The following is a 12,990-nucleotide window of genomic DNA, read 5'->3' as shown; positions in this document are numbered from 1 at the left end:
CCTGCCTCTCTAGAGAATAAGCCAGTCCAAATCTAAACTTTGACACGGAAAAGACAAAAGATACCAGAAAGCACAGATACAAAATAAGACATTAGAAATTTAGATTTGTAGTTTTTTTTTATCTGCCTTACAATAATCAACAAATAATCAGTCGCAGACGTGAACAAGGCAAATCAGAGGAGAACGTTCAAAAGCAGTTTTACTGTAGCCTATTTATAGCAAAGCACTTCAGGAAAAGCCGATGTAAAGAGAAGAAAGCAGATGATTCCCAGTGCTAACTAATCTTGAGACACTGCAGGGAGGGTTGTCCTAGATTCAGATGAGTCAGTCCCATAGAAAAGGCACCTGGAGTGTGTATGGACCTGTATGAATGAATGTGAAAGGCCTGGTGAAAGATGCTTTCTGCTGATGATTGTTCCCTGTTTGCGTCTAGATAGAGCTGTTCTGGGAAGCACAGAGTCAAGGTCAGGATTCGTTGGGGGAAAATGTGTAACAGCTACAAAATCAATTCTTATTTGTTAAAAAAAAGAACCTACCTTTTTGCACAGCAAAGCCCTGCCCCCTAGATCCCTGTGTTATTTTGTATATTGGGACCTTAAGCATTTACTATTTATTGTTATGCTCTTTGTTACTGCTGCAAGACAAATTTCCCCACAGGAGCAATAAAGCTGAACTGAACTACACTGAACTGAACTGAAATAAGAGGCACAGCACTCCTGGTTCCTTAGCAACCGCCTCCTGGTGCAAAGCCAGAGCTGGAAGGAAATGTGCACACACACATACACTCACACACACACGAAGTAAAACACACGTTTCACCACTCTCTTTCATGCGTCTTATTATAATTTACAAGACTGTGACACTACACATACCACTTCCCCGTTATCAGTGTCATCATTTTACTCATCTTCTGTGTGTGTGTGTGTGTGTGTGTGTGTGTGTGTGTGTGTGTGTGTGTGTGTAAGATATGTGAGAACACGCATGTTGATATGTGAATATTAAGAAGTGGAGGACCTCTGTATGTTTATCTGCCTTTAAATGAAACACTGGTGTTGGAGCATCATCGGCTTCTCAGCTAATCCCTCGATGAATATTTCATGTTGCTTTACAAAACATCTGTGTAGGTTAAGAATGTGACGGAGCACAACGGCAATGCTGCAGAGCAAACACGCGCTCCCTCAGGGAAGGAGAGGGATCATTCCCACTCCTGACAATTTCTCAACTACTTACCACTGTTTCTCACATTCAGTCAAATCCGGTAGTGCAGAGGTAAAGTTATATGATCCCTTTGGAAAAATCATCCAGGATTCTATGACGAAAGAAAAAACAAAACACCTCTTGCTTTCCAATAATTGCTCCCTGATCAACCAGGCCTTGAGATTACACTGCAGTTACTGTCAATAGGTTTATTTTCTTGGCAGCACAAGTAGATGTTTAGTCGTATGGCCTCTCCTGTGCTATGTATAGCTTTGCGCTTTGTACATGTTCTGCCGCACCAGGAGCTGTCTGGCTCTGCTGTACTTCATGAATACTGCATGTCACTATACTGAATCTGGTCCAAAACAAATGGAAAACCAGAGTATCAAAGGCCAACAGACACAGTTTTCATTTAACAGCTGTGATTTGATTGGAAATATGATGCTGACATTAGTGTGCTCAGATCACTTTTGCACATTTGCTGAACATCAGCCAGGCTTCATTTTCTTGGAATTCTACCAAAAGGGGGCAGCCAAGGCAAACTCTAATGAGCCTCATTGGAGGTCTCTCCATCGGCATCATTTTAACAGATTCCTCAATGAAGACAGATTCTAAACATGCGTACTCTCAGCCAGAGAAAAATCAAGGGAGGTTGAGTCGCTGCCTTAAATCCATATATGTCAGCCCGGTTTCTCTGTGTGCCCAAACAACTCGTGGTATCAAGGATACAATACTCTATTTATAGATAGTCCTAATGCAGCCCTATTTCCATACTGCTGCTCTCTACACATAGCTATGCAGGGCATTGTGGGTTTCCACTACTTCAAAGGAAAGGCACTACCTAACAAGGAGCCCCACTTATGATAAGGCGTCATCATCCTTGTAGTCCCCAGAGTAAATCTGAAGCATCACCAAGTTGGGATTTGACCCTATTAAAGCACATGCTGTATTACATTAAGCAACTGTTAGAGAGACTAAATGGAAGGGACGACTTTGACGATAATGTGAGTCAAATAAGCCAAACTACTATGAGCGCGAATAGCGAGGTTTATGATGTTGTTCCTCTCATACAGTAGTTACACAAGCCCCCATCCTGCGCTTTCCCTGAGCAAACACAGTCAGGTCAGACACCACAGCCAACCACTAGCCCGCCCCTGCTGTTCACCAGAGCGCTGCGACATGAGAAATAGCCGGGTCCATTTCATCAATAGTAAACAAGACAACAGTCAGTACCGAGCAGTCCCTTTCTGAGCAGCTGGTGCATCACTACAACCACCAATAAATCCAGCAGCATGCAAAGGAGGAGGCATCACTAATAGGGTGAGAGACAGACAAGTGCTGTGCACTGTTTGGCTTTTATTCTAAAGGTATCCTCCAGTCACTGGACTATGTGAAGAATCTGCAGAATGTTCCAGGCCACAGAGGATTCAAGGGGGAGAATGTTAATCCCTTGTTCCGCTGCAACACAATAACAACTTCAGGACTTATTCAGGAAAACTGAGCAAAGGACGTGATCAAGGAGGAGAGATGTGAGATAAGAAAAAAAAAAAAAGAAATATGTGGCTAAAATTACAAAAGGATGGATGTATTGGTTTTAGGACCGAAGGAAAATGTGCATGTAGCAGAGCAAAAGAGGCAGCAAGCATCAAATTTCTTCCTCTGTCAGGATGAACGTGCAAAACAGAGAATGCAAGGGGGGTTCAGAGCCATGTGATCTGTAACGCTTCAACCGTGACGTCCCTTTCCTCGCAGTCTGCATCAACAAAAAATAAGCAGCTTCTGTGTGATAACAAGATAACAAGCTAGATTTCAACACTGTCTACTTGGAGAGGGGACTGTGTGTGTGTGTGTGTGTGTGTGTGTGTGTATGAACTTGTATGGCTATGCTTTACAATGCAAGAGTTCTGGACCATGAGGACTGTGTGTGAGTGAGTGTGGTGGGATGATGGATGGGATTGATGGTTAGTTATGTTTGGATTCTCAAACAAATACAAACACTTTATTAAACAAATAGCCCAGTGCTTCGCAAAAAGGGGATTGCAGTGCAGCAATGCTTCTCATCTGAATACAAGTCATGTCCCATTTGCCAGAGAGCACGCGGTGTAAGTAGACTACTACACTGTTTACATTTGGAGGTTGGTGACACGTTTACTGCCAGCAGACCACTGCACCTCTGAAGAAATATGGTGTGAAAATATGAGAAATTTGGTAAAATTACAAAGACATAGGTAAAAGCAATAGTAGAACTGAAAATGAAGGAAAATAAAATATTGTATTCTTCATAATATATCAAAGCGCAATACGTTTTTCCCTGTGTCAATCATGATAAGTAGAAAGCGTGACAGACAGTTGGGAAATCATTCATTATTCACAGTGGGGCCAAGCAGGGGAGGGATGGAAGGGAGGAGGGTGTCAGGGAAGAGGAGGGTGGGGGTCAGACTGGGAGCCATCTGCTGGGCCAATAGCAGGCGAGCAGGGGAGGTTCTGATCCTGATGACTGACATGTTATTGAGTCTGGAGCAGAGATGGTAAACAAGTCCTCTGTTGAGCAGGCGTTGGGAGGAGGGAGTCGTAACCATAGTGATTAAGCATGGCTTTTCCCCAGATTCTGAGAAACCATAAGTTAAGGAAAAACCTGAACAGACGCTTAGCTTACTCAGCAACAAGCCTTAGCAGCATTATTCCTGTAAATAGTGCTGACCCCTTAACTGGAACATCAGCTAAACAACAAAACATGACTGGATTATTCAGGAGCTAGGACCTAATTCAAACTAATCAATGCAAACATATAAACGTGGCAGTGTATAGTGATTATTAGTGATTATTGATTATGAACATGAACACATACTGTGCTTTGTTCTGACTGCATGATTCTGAAATAGGTTACTACAGTATCTGCGAGCGTCAACCACACTGCCTGTCTTTGCTCCACAATATAAATGGGGCCGTAGCTCCATTAGGACATGATAAAATTTATCTCAACATCACCTCCATTTAACAACGTATTCACTCTTCTGCACATTACAGTAATCCACTGCATTGTGGGAATGCGAAGCCTCCGATTGTGAGTCAGAGCCAGTGAGCTCAGGTTACCAGAACTAAAAGCAGTACCAGACAGTCAGGTAGCTCAACAGAAGTACAGTAGCAGACAGCAGGCCCATCAGGGGCTTCTGCAGGCCAGATCGCAGGCCGAACCCCCCAACTCCCTTTGCACCATCAGGCCACATCCTCAGCCGGCAACCTGATCCTCCCTGGGAGCCCCCAGTGGATCATTCCAGACACTTGTTTAAACCACATCAGCCTAGAGGGCCAGCCAGAGACAGGATGATTCCTCCAGTCACAGCCAAAGGCTCCAGCACTGTACAGCTACAGCGTCAGACTCTACCAAGACGCACTGGTGAAATCCAAAGCGGTGTTTTTTACCTTTTCACACAGAGGATGCCGGGCAAAATCAGACATTCTGCTGCTTAGGTGGGGGGGTGGTTGCCATGCCATGGTGATTTTTACATATAGACAACTGACTCAGGAGAGTTTGGCTAAACCTCTGCTCAGTACCACACACAAAGGTGTGTATGAACCCATTACTCCCTGTCCCAGTTTTTTTGGGTCTCTTCCACTCCCGTGCCCACTAAAGAGCAGCAATGTGTTTTTCGCACAACTATGTGCTGGCCTGTGTGTTCAGGCATGCGTGGCATTTCCCCTCACTCACGTTCAGTCACAACAACACACACCCCTTCCTTCTACCTTCAGGCCTCGGCCCGATTTGCAGCTGCTGCTGCTGCTGTTGTTATTGCGTTGTTGTTCGCACTCACTAACAGGACACAGGTATGCAGCACACAACATGGGAACATTTTGTTTTGAAACCGTCAGAAAGCTGATCATTCTAATATATATTTATTATTGAGGTCATACTGGGTGATTCCAATGTTTTTGCCTCCCTATTTACATAAATCAGAGAGTCAAAACAGAAACGCCGATATACAACACATCCATCACAAAAATATTAGTAGGAACATCACCTTTCTGACCAAAAATGGAGAAATTATAACCATGTGACCTCATGGCAGAGCTACTGTATTGCATTAGTGAGGACCTTGTGAAGTGGCCAGTTGGTGTATAAAGAAAATGGGCACTGCCACTCCGAACACACTACAAATAAACATGCTCAACCCCTTTAATAAAGAGCTGCTTCCAAGAATCCAAATATGGGTACGTAGGAATGAGTGAGGTCAAACCTAATAACTACGCATGGACCCAAACTGAACTTCTCTGTCCTCATGGGCCTCACTTCTAGCAGTCCAGAAGTCCCAGAGTCCCAGTACATCCCTCGACAGAACCACCCCTGGAGTAATATTTGTAGCATAAAGAGAGGCCTCTGTGACAGTCTTCCTCATTAAATCAGGCAACTCTCCAACTTACTCTGAAGACTCACTCATAGTGGCTGTCATGACTTGTAGGGCTTATTTAAAAAAAAAAAAAGGCCAGCTAAACTGAAAGACACATCTAAATCATGTATTATTACTGAAATGCACTCTGTGACTCTGTGCAGTGAATGACAAGCAAGTGCATCTAAGTGCATCACCTGATGCGTTTATGGTGCCGCGTTGGTCATGTGAAGAAGAAAAACATCCTCCACGGAAGCAATTCAAAACACTTCCAGTTTAATGTTCTTATTGTTTTCACCCCTATGGTTAAGTATGACAAGGAGAGTCAAGGAAATCAGCGTGTCTGTTGCAAGTATTATAAGTGACAGAAGTTTCTTAATGATTCTCAGGTGTTTCCTCTCACTAAACAGGGCTTCTAAAAATACCTGGCTTCCCAGATCTGCTTCATTAAATACAGTGTGTTTCCTGGAACTCCTGAACTGGCTGTTTTTTCTAGCTGTGTGACTCGTTGGGGTAAGTGAGAGCGTGTCAAGCACTCGCGTCTCTACAGCTTCCTACACTTCACACTCTAATCCCCCTGGTGAATGTAGAGGAGACGCCCATAAAGACAATCACTTAAGGCTCAATGCTCGGTTACCTGTACATACTGTACATAGCATCCATCAAATACCAACCTAACAACACAACACTGGCAGGAAACATAATAGTGTGTACGTGTAGTGTAGCACGGACGTCTATACATAAAATGAACAACTTGGTCCTTCACTTGGTTCAGGTGCTGGATGTTTGCAGGCACAGTCTAACACCTGGCTGTGTACCTACCTGTCCCCTGAGAGAAACTCCAGCCATATGGTCCAATGTTGATTCTCAACACATTCAACCAACTTCAGAGCACTCCAATAAACACCTTACTTTTTAAAAAGGTGACTCGTGAACTACTGCATATGTGCCTCAAGCAACCATATTCAGGGCTTTGTGTAACAGTTTTATTCCATACCCAAACTTGGTTCAGCCCATCATCGTGCATCAGAATAGTAGTGGCTCTGATGCCAAGGCCTATTTCTGTAGATGACCATCTGCAGCTTTTGTGGCGCACTATGCCCAGATTTCGTGCTGGCACAATGTCCAGCATACAGTCTCCCTGCTGGCACAACGTCTGGATTCAAAATGACACATCTTCATTTCCCACTGACTTCAAGGAGGCCCTAATCCTGATTAAGCATAGCAGCGTTTGCCTTGAGCTAAACAGCTGATGGGGATAAGTTTGTGTGGATTGCAAGCATTCCAACCAGGTTACAATGGAGTACTCTGCAAACACTGAGAAGGCTAATAGTCCATTACTATGCTGATGACCACTGCACTGTAAATCCGGAAATTCTGCCTCCGTCTGCATGTTTTGTACTTGTGTGTTAGACTTAATGTTTGTTTGCATGTGTATGTATCCATATGAGGACCATGCATAGACATAGTTTACATTGTCTTCTCTGTCCGTATGTCTGAATGCTGTCTCTGGTCTTTGAAATGGCAGTGGCTGCTCGCTGGCACTCTTAGATTTCTCCCTCTATATGCTTCAGTGTCTGTTACCTCAGTGGACACTGACATCCTGCACCGTCCTATTAGTCATTTCAAACATGACATGCGGCTTTAGGGTTTCCTTTTTCCTCCGCTTAATTTCATTTACATAGTGAGCTACTTGAGGGAACACACAGTATTCTTTTTGTGAAGCTGCACTCATTCTTTAAAAAGCACAAGCTGCGGCTTCAGCGGGGACAGTCGTGCCAAGAGTTAACATATGTTACAACGGGACACTGATTTTGTTCTCTCTAACTGGAGCAACAGCACCGAAGACTTTAGGCAAGTCCTTTCAAGTTTAATGGTCTGATAAGACACCACAGTCCCAGATGGTATCATAGTAAAACTGAATTGTATTGATCCACTATCTGCTGCTGTACAAAGCTTCATTTCACATGAAAGAAACTCGTCAAGGGTTTACCTTTCTCTTCTATATACACAAACCTCATGCTTGTTTTGCAAATTAAAGCATGCAGCTTGCAACTATTTCATGGACAAGTGAACAACACGGAGGAATAAAGGCACATATCGCTGACTGATTGTCGACCGATGATGGGAAATGTTTAGAAGCGCCAATTTTCAATTGTCCTTTATATCTAAGAGTGTGCCTGGATGCCAAAAGTAAAGGCCATATTAACTTAAACACCCCCTTTCATTCAAGTACCTGAAGATGACAGTTTAACAGCTGGTGTGGGCTACCAAGTAAATGTAAAGCACCAAATACAATAAAACCCCATTAAAATGCAGTAAACAGTGAGCTCTGCATAGCTTGCCCTCGTTAGTAATTGGGTAACAACATCGCCAAATATGGCAGCTGTACAAAGCCTGTGCAGTGGAGTGTAAAAAAACGTCACTGTTTACAAGTTTCTGAACAAATTGGGTATTACGTCACCTCTTTACTCACAGACACAGCCCGTTTTCAACTTAAGTCTCCCTTACACTCCTGGTCTCAAAAACAGGATACACATTCATGACACAGAGAGCATGGAAACCATAGGAGAGGCAGACTCCACACGTCAGAATATGGAGAAATCATCATGATGTAACATGTAACGCAGAGCAAGGGTTGGCTATTACGGCCCAGAGCAGGCGCATAGGTCAAAGTTCAGAGGGTCCAGGCTAGAGATGGGGCAGAGTGTGGATAAAGTCATGTCTGGCCGCACTATACCCTCAGCAGAAGAGGGCAACCGATGTGGATGGAGCAGGACAGCTGACAGGCCTTAAACAGTCCCCAGCCCACACTTCCCATTGGCTCCTGGTGACATCATGGCTCTACCCCCATTTTTCACCTCCTCTTTTCAGGGTGGGCGGAGAGTTTGGTTCTTCCTCCTCCTCCTCCTCTCTTTCTCTCTCTCTCTCTCTCTCTCTCTCTCTCCATCACACACACACAGACACACAGACACACACACACACACAAACACTCAGCTTCATTTGCCCCTTTTAGGGACCTCAGCAGCTCACATGGCCACCTTGGAGGAGGCCAGGAGGGAAGAAAGAAAGTAGCAAGAACACGAAGGAAGAACAAAAGAGCTATGAACGTATTAAATCTGTAATCATGTACGTATCCATCCTTTGGCGGAGGAGCATGTCTTCTACCACTGGTGTGAAAACTACATGCTGTGTTTGTGGCACAGGACATGCGCACAGGGCTGTAGGGCGTACCATTTATAGCCCCCCCTCTGCCACATCACACTTAGTTACCATTAATGTCCACCATGTGGTCTCTAATGGCTCAGTGTGTGATCACTTACCATGAGGCAGAATTAGACACACATGCAGTACGCAGCCATACGCTGACATGCGCGTACACACACAAATACAGAATAAACGTACTGCAGTGATTTCTTTCAGGCTCAAATATGCAAGCAAGCCTTTCTTACTTAACACAAGCAAAGTGAGAAGTTTTGCTATTAGGAAAGTCAAGGTTTGACATTTTCACTAGCTGACAGCTTACTACTTTACCAACTGGGCGTAAGCAACGAAACAAAACAATACTCAAAGAGAATAAGAGAGAGAGAAAGATATTGTATGAAGATTAAACATTACAAAAATAATAATTTAATGAATAAAAATAGAAAAGAAATGATTCATATTAAAACACATGCTGTAACATAGAGATGTGGCCGTTTCAGGTTGTCTTCATCAGTGACATCAATTAGGTGCCAGACAAGTGTTCAGTGTGGAGTCAAAGGGTAAAACTGTGTGTAAGTCAACCAGTCAGGCGTCCTTCCTGTAATCTGTAACAGTCAGATTCTGTACTCAGTTCAGCATCACATCAATGCATGAGTTTAGTTGGATTAGAGAGGGGTTTGTGTCATCATAACAAACAAAAGGACTGCAACAGGAGAATATGAATGGGCCAGAAGTGTCTGCTAACTCTGAGGCAGAAGGAGGTGAAGGATCTGTCCCGGTGTGCAAGATGTTAAACTATATTCTGCCTTGGCCAGCATGGCAGAAAACAACATCTCCAATCTAGCCCGTCCAACTACACAAATAGCGCAAAAAGTTGAAGCCTTCGTGTTAAAAAATTCCACAGGTGTGAGCAGGCAGTAAATCAGAGCATTCAAAGGACGACGCAGAGGGCAGAGAGGACAGATGCCAGTAGAGAGGCAGAGACTGGGCACAGAGAACAATCCTGCCTCCAAGCAGAGGAAGTGCTAAACCCCCACTGTTTCAAACATAAGACTTCCAGAAATTATTGAAACAAAATACCCACGCTTTCTCCCCCAAACAAACAATGGCTTCCATTGTGAAGTGGAGTGGCACATTCACAGTCAGGGGAGACATAAAGATACAGTTTGAAAAGAGTGGGCCATATTTCCCCTCCTCTCTCCTCTCCAGGCCACAGACAACTGTCTACTTCAGTTGGGACATAGATGGGGGGCATGCAACACTGCAGCCCACTTTAGGGCCTCCTGCTCAGAAAAATATGCATCTGTCTGCCTGTCGTTACAGACCTCACACGATTCGCCAGCCCGGGCTGCAGCAGTATTAGTGCACCGACGGGAGGCCTGAGCCATGAGAGAGGCAGACGGGGTATACGCTGAGAACGTAAACACTCTCATAAATGGTTGAGGAATAAACAATAATAGTCGGTCTAGGATATATTTAGTCCATACATAGATCAACAAAGAAGATTTCATGAATATTAGGATTCATCCACACTTCTTGTTTAGTGTGGACACAAAGAACATCTATCCCACAAATATCTCACCTCACAGTCAGAACGCCTCCTTATAACAGTATTTCAGATTTATTATAATTTCTTCAGCTCCCTTTAATTCAGCCTGAGGGCTTCCCCCCTCAAACAGATCATTTTACAGCAGTCTTTATTAGGAGATCGCTCTGTTCTCCTCCTCTTGATGTACGTGTGGGAACCTGAGGAAAGAGGACACTGCGCCAACTACACACACTGCATGTACAGGAAGAGTCGACTCTATATTTCCATAGGAACCAGCGTATTCATGCTGTACCTCAACTGCACTCATTTGTTGGAGTTCTTTCATAAATGTCTTGTTAACTATTATTGGTCTGCAAGCCACAAAATCATAAACTGTAACAAATGGAAAGCCTGGGGCGATATTTACTGCTCCACAGTAGCATTACTGCAGCTTTGGAACTGCTATAGAAAAAAATCATTGTGTCTAGTAAAGGGGGATTCAAATATCTGCTCTACAAGCGACGGAGATGATAAAACAGGGGACCCTTTGTCACATTTTAACACATTACTATCATAACTAAGTGACATACGCTGACCTCAAATATTGCCTTGTGTTTTCTCCAAGTTACACATTATCTAGGTTTTAGAAGCCAGGGGACAGAAGAATCCACACCTGCTTCATCAGTGATTCCTCCCAGAGTACAAACATGAATGTGCACACACACACACACACACACACTCTCACATACTTTCAAACAGCCAGTGCTGAGCTGACTGGCTGGCTACAGACAGCCAGGGGACAGATAGCTGGCTGAGAGGGGGAATGGGAGCACGCTGCTCAATCAATGTGCCATCAATCACACACACACAGCGAGACGGAGCAAACACAGGAAACAGGAGACCATATCCTCTAACTACCACTCAAAAGGAAGCCATCAAAGTGCTGGCTCTGACTCCAGGCCTTTTTCCATGGCCAAATTTCCAAGCACTGCTTTGTCTTGGTGGTGGTTTGATTAGAGCTAACATTACTCTGCCCTGGCCCCTCCCGGAGTTGTGTTTGTGTATGTGTGTGTGTCCTGTACAGTCTGTTACACCACAACAGCTATCTGCTATCCTAACTAGCCCACTGCTGCAGGGCCTCACTGTACTCTGCTGAGCTCTCCGACTGCAAAGTGTTGTGAAAAAGCTGGCAAGGAGGCAGAAGCAGTCATATAGTGACACAATGAGGAGAGCGAGCAAGTGAATATAACAAATCAGAGGAGGCCTGCAACTTTTTTGTACACAGTATAGTGAAAAGTACAACATTCAACTGGTACTTCTCCAATTAATTTCTTTTAATTATTATTATAATAATATAAAGACATGAGCTGGATTAAAAATTGTACTAGGCAAGTTTTTACATGTATTGCATAAAGAGAAAGTTGCAAATATTAATTCGTTTTTCATCAACAATCATTAGGATTTGACTGAAACTGTTATTATCAAGTGATATAGTTCCTTCTAGTATACCTCTCAGAGCATTATAAGACATTTACAGAACTATAAAATAAAGTTTGATTGTCTTGCTCAACCAACCGTCTGAAACACTATAAAATAAAGTTTGATTGTCTTGCTCAACCAACCGTCTGAAACACAATGATATTCAGTTGAAACAACTGCTCACATTTGAAAAGGTGGAACTAGTGAATGTGTAGCTGGTTCCTTTAATGAATAATTTAAACAATTACCGGATTATAACAATTGCTGCAGATCTACATTTAAAAAAACTAAATACACAAATAGCAGAACAATGGTTTCAGCCCTGCGTCAGAGAGTCAGTAGCAGAACCAGACACCCCACCGTTTCTTCCCAGCCGCATCTCGCCTACAGGAACACATTCCTGCTACATGTAGACAACATCAGGCACACCTGAAGCATGTTGTTACTAGATCACCTGCCTGTGAGGGAGAAAAACACAAGTTCAACCAGCTCTGGCTCTTCCTGCACATGTGGGAGACGGGAAAAGGCTGCCACCGCTGCAGGCGGGATCTGCAGCATTAATGTACGGAGTGAGGAGTAAACAACACCAGAGGACGGCTGAGCTCCTGACCTCCAATGACAGCTTGTCCTCCTGTCTGCACTGTCACTGTGTGTCAGCTTTCATTACGTGCATCGCTACATGACCAGCACTGGCTGACAGAGTGACTGACTGGCTAATGGCACCTGCTACCTACTGCAGTATGGATCACAGCAGGAGGTTGTGATCACCATGACAATGCAGAAGTCGCACTAACCCTGACCTTGCTCACGTAGCCTCACTGGCTCCTTTAAATATCCGCAACTAATTATTTATTTATAATACAAATCCCAGTGTACAATTTCTTGGTGTTTGCAACGTTTATAGTTTATAGTTTACACAGACATCTTTTTAATTGTTACCAAAAAATCCTGCCAACACAGGAACATGATAAACCAAACATTCGTGCCCCCACATAACTAATCTCCCTTTGGCAGTTCTATTTCACTGCCTTCACAAAAGCTCCTGTCGGCTTATTCACCAGCGGCCATAAGTTATTTGGATAGCACTACAGCGCTAGGGGAAGTACAATGACAGGGAGGAACAGGCCTAAACATTCAGCTCTTCTATACTGACACAAGACCCCCTTTGGTCCCATCATGTATCAAACAGAGCTGCAC

General features: G+C 43.8%; 1 protein-coding gene across 1 annotated transcript in view; it reads right to left on the bottom strand.

Annotated features, from left to right (window-relative positions):
• Window positions 1–12,990, bottom strand: part of igf1ra (insulin-like growth factor 1a receptor) — a 63,204-nt gene that overhangs the window by 17,326 nt on the left and 32,888 nt on the right.

This window comes from Anabas testudineus, chromosome 6 (genome assembly GCF_900324465.2).
Source record: "Anabas testudineus chromosome 6, fAnaTes1.2, whole genome shotgun sequence".
Taxonomy (NCBI): Eukaryota; Metazoa; Chordata; class Actinopteri; order Anabantiformes; family Anabantidae; genus Anabas; species Anabas testudineus.
The sequence above is the reverse complement of the archived record's forward strand: the minus strand, read 5'-3'. Positions and strand labels throughout refer to the sequence as shown.